The 14,047-nt window shown below is 43.9% G+C and overlaps 6 non-coding genes across 6 annotated transcripts; 4 read left to right on the top strand and 2 right to left on the bottom strand.

The window, feature by feature from the left end:
- The first annotated feature begins 429 nt into the window (after nt 1-429).
- On the top strand, nt 430-503 carry trnan-guu (transfer RNA asparagine (anticodon GUU)). Its single transcript has one exon. It is a non-coding gene; the product is annotated as a tRNA-Asn (tRNA).
- A 1,546-nt stretch (nt 504-2,049) lies between these two features.
- trnas-uga (transfer RNA serine (anticodon UGA)) lies at nt 2,050-2,131 on the top strand. The gene has a single exon. It is a non-coding gene; the product is annotated as a tRNA-Ser (tRNA).
- A 1,557-nt stretch (nt 2,132-3,688) lies between these two features.
- Nucleotides 3,689-3,761, bottom strand: trnaq-uug (transfer RNA glutamine (anticodon UUG)). Its single transcript has one exon. It is a non-coding gene; the product is annotated as a tRNA-Gln (tRNA).
- A 1,193-nt stretch (nt 3,762-4,954) lies between these two features.
- Nucleotides 4,955-5,028, top strand: trnan-guu (transfer RNA asparagine (anticodon GUU)). The gene has a single exon. It is a non-coding gene; the product is annotated as a tRNA-Asn (tRNA).
- Nucleotides 5,029-8,855: 3,827 nt separating this feature from the next.
- On the bottom strand, nt 8,856-8,928 carry trnar-ccu (transfer RNA arginine (anticodon CCU)). The gene has a single exon. It is a non-coding gene; the product is annotated as a tRNA-Arg (tRNA).
- A 4,095-nt stretch (nt 8,929-13,023) lies between these two features.
- trnas-gcu (transfer RNA serine (anticodon GCU)) lies at nt 13,024-13,105 on the top strand. The gene has a single exon. It is a non-coding gene; the product is annotated as a tRNA-Ser (tRNA).
- The last annotated feature ends 942 nt before the right edge of the window (nt 13,106-14,047 follow it).

Here is a 14,047-nt window from a genome sequence, read left to right as displayed (position 1 = left end):
CGGTGCATGTTGTTATGTTCTCGGAACTGGCAAAGACGGAGGACATTCACACCTGGCTTAAGCAGTACTGCACCGTCCACCATGGAACTGAGGTTAGAGATGTTGACGGTATAAAAACAGGAGCAAGGAAATTCGAGGTTCGCTTGCTACCGGACAATGTAAATGGAGGCTTAAGGCACCTGCCCTCTACAATCCGGCTGGGCGCCTGCAATGGCTATGTTTTTTATGTGGGACAACCAAAGGTGTGTCGGCGCTGTGGTGTTGTGGGACACCTGGCATCGTCCATACATTTCAAAATCCATACAGCTTGTGAAAGATGAAATCCATTTCTTGGTTGTCAGTGGAAAAAGATTGCCGGCTGCAAGAAGCGCAAGTGATTGTTTTCTTTGACCATAAACCTGCAAATGTAGGGAGCACAAGCGGTCGTCAGTCTCTGTGGCGCAATCGGTTAGCGCGTTCGGCTGTTAACCGAAAGGTTGGTGGTTCAAGCCCACCCAGGGACGCATGTCTCAGTTTTTCCAATGTAAACATCATCACCGCTAAAGAAGATGGCGCAGAAGGCTCCACAGTCGAAACGTTGTGCTTCTTTTCTTCTCTTTTCAGCATGGAGTAAACCTTTGCTTGATCCTTTGCAGCCTACGCATGCTGACACAGCTACCTTTCTCTTAACGCGCCTCAATCATTATTCACCAAAACCATCAGCAGAATGTGTCGCCTTTGTGGTGATGTCAGTCCTCTGCTTCACAAATGTCCTTAGTGACGGACCATTTCTTTCTGCCATTTTTCCGGAGCGGTTATTGATTGCTCCATCATTTCCCTCATACTTTCCATCCCTAGATTGAAAAAAAAAAAAACAGAAACAGGCTGACAGGACGACAATCAAATTGCAAAAACTCATCAAAGCACTCGATAGAGTATTTGAATCCACAAGTAGCTACGAGCAACTTTGTCCTGGCTTGCATGAAAGTCGGAAAATGTCAAAAAGAAAAAGATGGTGGCTTTTTCATATCTGTTCTTTTATTTTTAGTTCGTTGGCTCTTCTGTCCATTGTCCTCCTGCCTGGCTCTTGACCTGTGACTGTCTGAACGCACACATTAGACTTTCAGGCGGGGGATTTGTCCTGAGCCTCTGTGAAAGACCCACCCACCCCCATAAATAACTGCTCTAGAAACACATGAATGCAAAACTAAACCACAGCTTAAAGAGGAGCTCCAACTCAGTGCCATACTAATGTAAACGAAGTAATACTAAGACATGTTCTTATGGATTTGTCTTACCTTGAGATATGTAATTGGATTTCAGGATTAACTTCCTCATTCAATGTACTGGTGATTCTTTGCCTGGTCAGTACCTGGGTGGGAGACCTCCAGCGAACAATTAAGCTTGCTGCTGGAAGTGGTGTTAAGAGACTCTTAGGATCTTCCAGAGGTGTCTGTCCAATAGCACTAGTTGCCTTAGAGCTGGCTCAAACATTGCTCAAGAGTCTACCTTTCACAGATGCGCAAAGATGAATGATGGGGGTGCACGCTTCAAGGAGCCTTCCATCTGTAGGGACCGATTAGAGACGATCCGTAGCATGTGTTCGTTTCCATATACGCCCCGTGTCTCAACGGTAGGACAGAGTCAAATACTGCCTCGACACGTAACAGCGTTATATTAAACCGCAGGACTTGAGGGCTGTTTTGTTTGAATGTTCAAGGCATTGGTAAGAGCGTAGGTCAAGGGCCATTGGTGCATCTCCTGTAACTGGAGTAAAAATGCTATTCAAAGTGCAGTGACTAAAATCGTCGTCCACATGTCTCCGTTGTTGATTGCTTTCTGTCTAAGAACGTTCTGTTTTCATGTCCGAACGGGGAGACTTTATCATTCCAACTTGAAGCCACCCTTAAGTCCTCTGAGGTGTGTGTGTGTGTGTGTGTGTGCTTGCACGTATGGCGTAAAAGGTTTCTTAAACGGAGAGCGAACTTGAAAAAAGTTGCCTCCGCTGCTGCCGCCGCCTCGCACTCCCTGTTCCATTGTAGCAAGAAGGCAGCGGCCGCGGCGCTCGCTGTACTCGTGGCCGAGTGGTTAAGGTGACGGACTTGAAATCTGTTGGGGTCTCCCCGCGCAGGTTCAAATCCTGCCGACTACGGCGTCCTTTGCATTTGGTTGCGTGCGTGCGTGTAAAAGGACCAGCGCCGTTTCGTTTTCGCTGGGACCTTTAACACTCTAAATCGCCTGGACCCGCAGCCTGTGAAATCGATTCTTCAGCACCCACGAAGGACGCTTTGCCGCTGGACACAGATAACAATGCTTTTCTGCAACGAGCTTTCCAGCTGAATTTTCTCGGCAGCTCCGTACTGAACCTGTTCTCCATTGCAACATAGCGGAGGCTCGTCACGTCTATAGCAAGGCTGTGTAGGACCGCATACGCCACAGTGACTTGTACACAGACCACATGAAAGGCAAGCAAAATACACTTTTAAAATTCCAAAGACTCACAAGGTCAGAGAAACAGCGATGACCTGAACAGATCTGTTACAGAAGTCTAGGTTGACCTTTTTAGAGCTGTAATTGCATTTTTGTTTAATAGAAGATCAAATCTACTCGCATGTACCAGCACCTTACAGTTTATTGATGTTAATTCTGTTTAAGTAATAAGATTGCTAACGATGTTGGACTTTAGCCGGTGTTTTTTAGAACAAATTGCTTACACTTCTGTAAGGAATACGCAGTACGTGCCTTTGTCAGTCATTGCTCACCATACCTGTAACTTTCTTATCTAACTCACTTCCTCAAATGGTGAAGGTCCACAAACATAAATGAAAAAAAAAACCCTTGTTGTAGATGAGGTGCACAAAAAAGCAGCCCCTGATAGTGTATAACACATTTATACTATTGCAGAGACACATGTAACATATATATATATAATGTATATATATGAAACAGAAATAGAAACAGAAACAGGAATCGCTTACTCACCTGGAGAATCTCTGTAGGAATATCTAGCATTTATCAATGGAAATAAAAGCTGCTTTAATACAGTGCATGTTCAAACTCAAACCCTCAGCTGCTGTTCTTGTTTGTTTTGGGACAAATTGCAACTGAGCATCGCATGAGCCGTTACGTACCCTTATCTGTTAGGGAATTTCAAGGGAGGAGTTAGGTCAGAATGGGTAGGCTGCAAAACAACAAGTAAAGATTTATTCCAAGATGAAACGTTGTGGCGGTTTTCTTATCTTTTCAGCATGGACTAAACATTTACGTTTTCCTTATATGCTATATATGTATATATTAGCACCAATGTCGTTCTTAAAAACTAACATGAAATTGTCAGGGACATTCAGCTATATACAAAGACGAGACAGACAAAGTAATAATTCTGTATTAACGTGGCCTACATATTGACGCAATGATCGAACTATCTGACATGTTCTGATTCAGATCCCCTGCAGTTCATGCCAATTAGAACAATAGCAATGCTGAGTCCTCCCCACCCTACTGAGCACAAATTCAGCTGCTCTCCAGTTCTTTTCTGCATGTTTTTTCATTGCAATTGAGCTCGGAGCTGGAGATGATCTCCATACAGTTCTGTGTTCACCAGCCCGCACTTGCGTGCTAATTTACGGGTTGTGGCAAATGCTTTTCTATAGTTCATATACATGACGGCAACCTGTTACCGAGGAACCTAAGAGGTTTAAAAGCCTCGCGAGCCAGGCAGGACTCGAACTTACAATCTTCTGATCCAAAGTCAGAAGCGTTATCCATTACGCCACTGGCCCATAGAACACGTGCTTGCACTCCACCACAGAGAGCTCTACACTGCTACTAGTAGTACACTTCCCCATCTAAATTTTCACAGCAAGAAACTTGTGTTTCCTACTATTTTTATCAGGTTTAAAATATCATCTCCTTAAAACAGAAAAAGTGTTGATGTGTCGTGCTGAAATTCCGATTGATTTTGAATTCAAAGAAAAAAGGTTTTCTTCCAAAACACCATGAAATTGTCACATCTTGCAGACAATAGGTGTATTCCATGTTGAAAAGAGAAGAAAGAAAACCATGGAGCCTTTTACAGGTGTGAGGCTTCTTCAGGTGTGAGAAGACCTCACAGTCGAAACGCTGTGTTTCCGTTTTTCTCTTTTCAGCATGCAATAAACCTATTACTTGTTCCTTTGCAGCCGAGGCATGCTGACGTAGGTACCCAGCTGAACATCTTGCAGACTCTACAGTACTTCTCTCCTGTAGAAGTAAAGCAGGGCTTGCTGGGTGAGCTTTTGCTCCGGTAAATTAGGTCACGTGTCATGTTAAATCACTTCTTCTAAACACAACATTTGCTGGTGCTAGCTTTCCCCATGAAAAGAGACATTTCCCTTACAGTACATGACATATCGTTTTTATTCTATCAATAAGTATAGAAATTAAACAAAAGAAAAAATGGTGTCGCCAAAGAATGCACAGCTCTGTCGCCTTGGGGAGGTGTCAAGGGCATTGAGCTCCTTGGACATGAAAAGTGCCCGATAAATGCCATTTCTCATCATTTCTCTTGGCGTCAGTTCTGCTATTAAATGGGACGGAGGCAACGGGCTCAGAGAGCAGGTTAAGTGCACACCGAACGCAGATGTGTCCAAGTGTCTGTAAAAGCGCGGTGCTCCGCTGGCGCTGTTCCCTAGTGGCTTAAAATGCCTGCCTGGTAAGCAGGCGATCCTGGGTCTGAATACCAGCGGTGCCTCTCTCCGTGTCTTGTTGTGCCGAATGTCTCATTTCAGACAAACATGTACAGCTTGGTTCAGTTTAATGCAAGAATTCATTTCCTTTCTGGAATAACTTGTTTTTGAAGAAATCCATACAGCTTGTGAAAGATGAAATCCATTTCTTGGTTGTCAGTGGAAAAAGATTGCCGGCTGCAAGAAGCGCAAGTGATTATTTTCTTTGACCATAAACCTGCAAATGTAGGGAGCACAAGCGGCCGTCAGTCTCTGTGGCGCAATCGGTTAGCGCGTTCGGCTGTTAACCGAAAGGTTGGTGGTTCAAGCCCACCCAGGGACGCATGTCTCCGTTTTTCCAATGTAAACATCATCACCGCTAAAGAAGATGGCGCAGAAGGCTCCACAGTCGAAACGTTGTGCTTCTTTTCTTCTCTTTTCAGCATGGAGTAAACCTTTGCTTGATCCTTTGCAGCCTACGCATGCTGACACAGCTACCTTTCTCTTAACGCGCCTCAATCATTATTCACCAAAACCATCAGCAGAATGTGTCGCCTTTGTGGTGATGTCAGTCCTCTGCTTCACAAATGTCCTTAGTGACGGACCATTTCTTTCTGCCATTTTTCCGGAGCGGTTATTGATTGCTCCATCATTTCCCTCATACTTTCCATCCCTAGATTGAAAAAAAAAAAAACAGAAACAGGCTGACAGGACGACAATCAAATTGCAAAAACTCATCAAAGCACTCGATAGAGTATTTGAATCCACAAGTAGCTACAAGCAACTTTGTCCTGGCTTGCGTGAAAGTCGGAAAATGTCAAAAAGAAAAAGATGGTGGCTTTTTCATATCTGTTCTTTTATTTTTAGTTCGTTGGCTCTTCTGTCCATTGTCCTCCTGCCTGGCTCTTGACCTGTGACTCTCTGAACGCACACATTAGACTTTCAGGCGGGGGATTTGTCCTGAGCCTCTGTGAAAGACCCACCCACCCCCATAAATAACTGCTCTAGAAACACATGAATGCAAAACTAAACCACAGCTTAAAGAGCTTGTCATGACCGCCAGGCAGTTAAGACCAACTCTTAAGCAATCTAAACAGCACCAGCAGCGGGTGATTATTAACAAACGCCGCCGCACAAGTTAACCCACCTGCACACACTCCACCGTGCGGTACGCAGTGCTATTTTTACCATCTTTACCTGCTTCCCGCTGGTATTGAGTCTACTCCTTGAGAGCTCTACCTGGCGTTTCTGCCTTTTCGACTTTGGACCTCGCCTCTCACCTCGGACTGTTTGCCACCAGTGTTCTCCCTGGATTACGACTTACCTTACGCCTCTTGACCACGAAACAAAGCAAAGCAGAGCAAAACAAAATGAACAAACGAAAACCCTCACGTCCCGCACTTGCATATAACGCCGTTACGTGCCCAAGCGGTATTGTACGTCATCCTAGCACTGCACCCCGGGGCGTACGGTATATGGGAACGAGCACACGCCACGAATCGTCTCGAATCACTCCCTACAGCTATAAGGCACCTTGAAGCATGCACCCCCAACATTCTTCTTTGCGCATCTGTGAAAGGTAAACTCTTGAGCAAACTCTGAACCAGCTCTAAGGAAACTAATCCGATTAGACGTTACTTTGACTAATCTTTTAAGGGACCCTTGTTAATTGGAGAAATCAATGATTTCGAATGAATTCTGTATGCGATAAAAGACAGCTATACACAGAAAACATGCAGGACACTTCTCATGATGTTTCCCGAGCCGAAACACAGTGCGTTTTTCCAAGCCATCTGACAAAGCCCGCCCACTGAAAACTGCAGCAAATCGTGTAAAGACGTTCAACTTTGTAATTACTGCACGCACAGGAAGCAGAATAAATTCCTCTTTTCAAACTGTCAAAGGTTTGCTTTGCGAACACTGCAGGACATCGCACAATCTCTTTTGAACGGGGACAAACGATTTCTTATGGGGCACAGTAAGTACAGACGTTTAAAAAGGTCCACTCATGCCGACGATGCAGCATGAAGAAGCGCAACCTAACGTTTGCATTCCTAACAAATTCCTTTTATTTTTTGATAAATAAAGACAGTCTTGTTTAACAAACAACACACACAACATTTTACATTGTGAATTCAATTCAAATCAATGTATTTCTATATAGCGCCTTTCACAACAAGGTTGTCCCAAGGCACTTAACAATGCAAGTTGTTAAGAGCCTTGTGTTTAATATGCCGCCTAGGTTACGTGCTGTCTCTTTGAGGCAAATGTTTAAATCCTCTGAGTTAAGTGCTGAAGTTATAGTAGTCCTATCAGTATTGTTGCCTCCGATCAACAGATCCTCATTTTTCTCAGAGTTGAGTAACAAAAAGTTTTCACACATCCAAGTATTTCCTTCCTTAATGCATTTAACTAAACTGATAATAGAAGAGTTGTCGTTTGGTGTAAACAAAATGTTTATTTGAGTGTCATCAGCATATGAATGAAAGTTCATATTATTTTTTCATATTATCCTACCTAGCAGCAGCATGTTGAGAGAGAGAGCAATATTGGTCCCAGCACTGATCTTCTGGTACCCCAAATTGAACTGGTGACATTGATGAAGCAGTACAATTATTAGATATTTGAACATAATGAAAACGATGAGTAAAATGTGAAGTAAACCACTGAAGGACGGTTCCAGATAAGCCAACCTCAAACTCAAGCCTGTGTAACAAAACAGAGAGGTCAACCATGTCAAAGGCAGCTCTAAGATCTAGAAGCACAAGCACTGTTGCATTCCCCCCATCAGTAGCTAAGAGAATATCATTTACGACTCTTGTTAATGCAGTTTCAGAAACCAGACTGAAATTTCTCAAGTATATTATTTGAATCCAGATACGATTGACGTTGGGCAACAACTATTCTCCCAAGACTTTTAGATTGAAATGGGACCTTTGAGACAGGCCTGTAGTTGTTAAGAACTTGTGGATCCAAATTTGACTTCTTAAGGAGTGGTCTAACAACCGCTACCTTAAATTGATCAGGTACAACGCCTGACGCAAGCGATGCATTCATCATACTAATTATAGGTCCTGCCAGTCCTTCGAGGGAATCTTTGACTAGCTGAGTGGGGATGGGATCTAGCGAACAGGTGGTTGACTTTGTCTTACGTCTGTGTTCATGAGTCCACCATAAGAAGAAATCTGAACAGGAGTGGTGATCATGCGAGGTCACCATGGAGGAAACCACTGCTCTCCCCCCCAAAAAAACCACCACTGCCCCTCTCAAGTTTGCTAAAGACCACATGGATGTTCCACAGCAACTCCTGGAACAATGTTCTGTGGACAGACGTGACAAAAGTTGAACTTGTTGGTAAATGTGCACAGCGTTATGTTTGGAGATAACAAAACACTGCATACCAACTCCAAAACCTCATCCCACCTGGGAAGGATGGCGGAGGCTGTACGGCTTGCAATCATCGAGGGACCGATGAATTCCAAGATGTATCAGGAAAATCTACAGCAGAATGTCAGGGTGTCTGCCTGTGATCTAAAACTCGAAAGACGCTGGGTCATGCAGCATGACAAAAACAAAGGAGTACATCAACAACAGAGTGGCTGAAACAAAAGAAATTCCGTATTTTGGGATGGCCAAGTAAGAGTCCTGACCCCAATCCCATTGAAGTGCTGTGGCGTGATCTGAAGCAGGCCGTTCAGTGCAAGACATCCCAAAAATATACATGAACTGAAACAGTTTTTCATAGAGGAATAGGCCAAAATACCTCCTAACCGCTGCTCAGGTCTGACCAGCCGCTACAGAAAGTGGGGGTTGAGGTTTTTGTCATAAAGGAGGTTCCACTAGCTCCTTAATATAAGGGTTCACGTACTTTTTCCATCAATGACCTTGATTTTTTAAACCATTTGGTCAATAAAGAAACAGCAATGTCAAATGTTGGGCGTGTGTTGTTTGTTAAATCAGACTCTCTTTATTAATTATTATGACTTAGATAAAGATAAGATCACATGTTAGGAGCCATTCATGCAGAAATCCACATCATTCCGAAGGGCTGTTTACAAAAGTTTTTCTCCCAACTGTATGTGAGAGAAAAGCAGAGACGCTCACTGAGTAAGGTGGGGTTGCAGCTTTGCAAATCACAAGGACATTTGTACGCTCAAAATGGGACAGGAGCACCCCAGATGGGACTCAAACCCACAAACCCTGGCTTAGGAAGCCAGTGCCTTATCCATTAGGCCACTGGGGCACACTGGGTTGGGTCGATCATGCTGATGAAGAGCCAGTTTTTTTTTCCTTTGCTTTTACAAAGGGATCCCCAAAATTAGGAAAGTTAGGCAGCAGAAGGTTTACTGTGACCTGAGAAGGACCGGCATCCAATCACGGTGGTACACACAGACATGCTCTCACTCATCTGAGCTACACGGCTACCAAGATGATCTCAGGTGCGCCGAGCTGGTACGGAACATATTGAACTGAACAACGGCGAATTGTCTCTCAGACAGGCTTTTCACCTCTGAGCTCCCTGACTGACAGTAATCAGCTAGCTAGTGAAACAGTCAGCTGCTTCTAAGCCTTAAACAGCTGCATCTCGGCGCTTCCACAGACAGATGATTTGAAAGCCAAACATCGCCCATTGGGAACACCTTACTATCACTAGTTTAAGAGACTCTTAAGGTCTTGCAGAGGTGCCTGTCTAATAGCATGCGCTTTGCAAGCTATAGGTGTTTAGGCTGAGGCAGAATGCCTGTTAACAAAATGTTTTTCTAAAGGGGCCTCGCACTCTTTTCCAAGCAATGGTCACCATCCCCACCGAGTGTCACAATGTAGTCATGTCCTAGGACATCACCTGTTAGTCTCCATTTGTCTGCCACCAACACTTTAGGTTACAGGGTCACAACCGCACCCCAGAGACCAGAGGAGCCGTTGGCGTTCTGGCGGCGCAGATTGGGCTGAAGGTGGGGCGCTTGAATCTCGCTGTTGGAGGCCGTCTGAAACTGACCCAAGCCTTTCCCTTGAATTAAATGTAAATAAGAAATGAACCCCAGATGCACATGGAATCAATCACGTGTTTCCTTTGAGCCGTTTCAGAGACTGCTCCAGAGTTTACCTTGCACAGATGCGCAAAGATTAATGATGGGGGTGCACGCTTCCAGGCGTCTTACAACTGTAGGGACTGTTTAGAGACAATTCGTAGATTGTGCTCATTTCCCTCTATTCCCCGTGTTGCAGTGGTAGGATGACGTAAATTCCTGCTTCGACACGTAACGGCATTATAATCAAGTGCAGGAGCTGAGGGCTTTAGTTTTGTTTCGTTTTCCATGGCGTTCGTAAGCGCGCAAATCAAAGGCAATTCCTGCGTCTAACACGAATGTAAATGCTTTTGAAAGTGCAGTGTGGTGCAGCTTGTAAAATCCTTTTCCACATTTGTGGTTTGTTGCTGTTTTTTCTGTCTGCCAAAGTTGCATTTTGACATCCGGACTGGGGGACTTTATCATTTGAACGTGAAGCCAGCCTTAAACCCTCTGAGGCGTGTCTGTCTGCCGGCACGAATCTTGTGAAAGGTTTTTTTTTTTAACGGAGAGCGACTTTAAAAAGGTTTCCGCAGCCACCTCGCACTCCGTGTTAGATTATAGGAGGAATGCGGCGGCAACGAGCTCGCTTTTGTCATGGCCGAGTGGTTAAGGCGATGGATTCGAAATGCGTTAGGGACTCCCCGCGCAGGTTCAGAACTTGCCGACTCCTGCGTCTGCCGCACGTCGCCTTGTGCCTGCGCGGCAAAGGCAAAGTGCCGCTTCTCCTTTCCCGGTACTATAAAAACGTTAAATCGCTTGGACCCGCTGCCATGGAAAGCAGTTCTTCAGATTACCATACATTCTGCGTTCGCACCTCTGGTGCTCTACTTATGCCTTTGAAAACCTAATGAATAAAGCTGAAAGAACCGACACGATATGTAGGTGCTCGTAAAGCACGCATTAAAGAACTGTTAACAGCAAGGGTTTCAGTGGGTTAACTGAGAAGGCGTGATCGCTAATTGTTGACTTTTTATTTGGTGTTAGAAACACTCTTACTGTGCATGACGTGCAACAAATGTAGCCACAGAAATTGCATCACGCTTTCATGTATGCTATTGCAGACACCAACGTTGCCTAGATAGAAAACCGAAATAGCCGTGGGTTTGCTTGCTGGTCTGAAGGATCTCTCTTCGAATCTCTATCATTTGTCAATGGAAGTAAAAGACGCTGCAATCTCATACGTTCAGAATCAAACCCGCAGCTGTTGTTCGACTTTATTTCTTGACTAATTACAACTGAGTGTCGCATGAGCAGTTACGTAAACTTGTCTGGTATATTTGAACACAAATGCCGTTCTTCAATTAAAACTAACAGTACATTGTCAGGGACATTCAGTTCTATACAAACAAGAGACACAAGAGAATATTTCTACCTTTCATGTGGACTACGTGTTGACTTACTGATCGGAATAATTGAAAAGTTCGGGTTCATAGCCGATGCAGTGCGTGCTAATTAGAACAACAGCAACGATTAGCTCTCAGCACCGTACTGAGCCCAGGTGTTTTTCTAAAGCTGTCAAGTGCAGTTCATTTACATGAAGGAAATCTCTTACTGGGTACGATTACAATACAGTAAGTAGCACAGGCTACTTAGGGAGTAGCCTGATGCGTTTAAAAACGACCCGAGCCAGGCGGAAGTCGAACCTACAATCTCCTGATCCGTAGTCAAACGTGTTATCCATTGCACCACTGACCCTGGTGCAACACTGCAGGACTGCAAGCCGGTGAGCTCAGCACTGCAACTAGTAAAATACCCCGGTCCATTCTTTTCCAGAAGTGAGAAACACCTGTTTTCTACATTTTGTCTGTTTTAAAACCATATCTCTTTAAACCAAACCAAGAGTTTGTCTTTTGCTCTGATATTCTGATTCATTTCGATTTCAAAGAAAAAAAAAACTACCTTCCAAAGCATCATAAAATTGTCCCTTCTTCCAGACTCTACTTCTCTCTTGTAGTAGTACAGCAGACCTTTCCAGGTGAGCAGATCACAGAGTCCGAAATGAGCTTCCTCCATCAAGCAAAGTACCTGAACATGACTCTGTCATCATAAAAGCGCCCCTGTAATAAAGAAATTCAATCTGAAATCAAGAGGGCAGTTGCCTACTGAAATACAAGAAGTCATCAATTTTAACCTAGCAACACATTAAAGGCTGCATCTATACAAGTACGATTCTAGAAATGCTCACCAGATTACGTTTTAAGAAGGAACTGCGCTTCAGGTTCTGCCGAGATCTTAACTCGGATGGCAGGATTCAGAGTCCGGAGTGCGGACTGATTGCGCACGGAGGGTCCATATACTGTGGATCCCTCAGTGATCTTCCGCGTGTTCAAACAGCCAGCGTGTGACTCCCCTGTCCCCGTGACCTCATTGCTCTGCTCTCTCCTCTGTGCAGCCGAGCCCGATTCACGGTAAAGTGAAAAAAAATATGCCCTCAACGTGAGATTTACTCTGGAGCGAGGATAGATGTTACCTTTTTATCATTGAACAGGATGTATGTGATGTGGCGACTAGGTTCAATTTTGTATCCTCTTTAAAAGATTAAGGACTGGGGTGAGCGTGATTTACCACCCTTTCAGCTAAGATCCCGACGTGCGCACCGTTTAAGCTGCATAGACTCGGTCGTTTAACTCTTCTCCATTAGCAGGGTTAAGGTTAAAGAAAAAAAACATTGCTGACTTCTTTTTTTTTGCCAGCTGCTAGCGCTGATTAGCAAGGTTTGTATTTCATGTTTTGCAAGTTGCATCCATTTTAAGAAAAACAAGTCGTGTTAAAGACAGGAAATGAATACTTGCATTTAATTAAGTCTAGCCGTAGGCGGTTATCCACTGGGATTCAGACCCAGGGCCTCCTGTTTACTAGACAGGCGCTTTAACCAACTAAGCCACAGCGCCCTGGGAGTGCTGTCCTTTTGCAGCCACTTGGACACACCACTCAGACACATCTGCATTCGGTGTGTGCTCCGCCTGCTCGCTGAGCAAGTTGCCACCTTTACATACAATAGCAACATCGACACCAAGAGAAAGGATGACAAATGGCTTTTATCTGGAACTTTTCATGTCCAAGGAGCTCAATGTGCTTTCTGTGTACAACAGGGCCACTGAACTCCACGCTGGCCACTGAACCACAGCAGTGGCTTGCTGGCTTGACATCTCCCAAGGAAAATATTGAAATCGCATGTGGAACAGGAAAATGACCCTCGAGTACGAGGGAAAAAAAAGAAAAAGATCATCTGGAGCGCGCCAACCCAGTTGGGACAGCCCAGTTTTGTCGACGAGGTGGCCGAGTGGTTAAGGTGATGGATTGCTAATCCATTGTGCTTTGCACGCATGGGTTCAAATCCCATCCTTGTTGGTTTCCATGTCTGTTTCCATTCTGTTTTTGATCCCTATTGCTCAATGCACAGTGAAAGCATTGCATACATGTGTCTGACAATGAGAAATGGGCCCCTGAGACAGTCATTTGCCTGTTTCACAAATGATCGTATTTTACTAGAGATTCTGTTTGGGATTCAGATGTGCATTCGGACAGCAATCCCTTTCAAGAAATGATACGTTCTGGATGAGGTCAAAGGTGCATCATTTGGACACTTTGTGGGCTTGAAATACAAAGAAAATCATGTTCTATGGTACAAGATAAATACAAAACTTAAGCTTTTATTATAATTAGATTTGTTTATAAAGCATAAGCAATCATTTATTACATTAATATATGTAAAAATAACATTTTAGCATCATACGTTTAGTATATTTAGTCCCTAATGCTGAAAGAAATGATCATAGAACATGACTTCTAACCTTACCTGCGGTGTTTTTGATCCCTATTGCTCAATGCACAGTGAAAGCATTGCATACATGTGTCTGACAATGAGAAATGGGCCCCTGAGACAGTCATTTGCCTGTTTCACAAATGATCGTATTTTACTAGAGATTCTGTTTGGGATTCAGATGTGCATTCGGACAGCAATCCCTTTCAAGAAATGATACGTTCTGGATGAGGTCAAAGGTGCTGGAACACTGTATTTAGGATGTGTTTGCAGTTATTCTGTGTTTCTAGCTTCAACCCAGTGATATATATATATATGCTCACTGATTTTTTGGTACATGCCCAGGGCAATAATCATTATGAGGATTTATTTCCATATGTGCTAGAGGTAGTGTTGTGAAATTCTTCAACACACTGGATCGCAGGTTTAAACCTGCACTCTTACTCCTTAAATACCAACAAATGCAGATATGTAGCAATCATATTGTAGCTGACACTCATTTGCCTATTTCACAAATGATCATATTTTAC

This window comes from Lepisosteus platostomus, unplaced genomic scaffold, assembly GCF_059453375.1.
Source record: "Lepisosteus platostomus isolate fLepPlt1 unplaced genomic scaffold, fLepPlt1.hap1 Scaffold_78_H1, whole genome shotgun sequence".
Lineage (NCBI taxonomy): Eukaryota > Metazoa > Chordata > Actinopteri > Semionotiformes > Lepisosteidae > Lepisosteus > Lepisosteus platostomus.
This window is presented reverse-complemented; position numbering and strand designations above follow the sequence as displayed.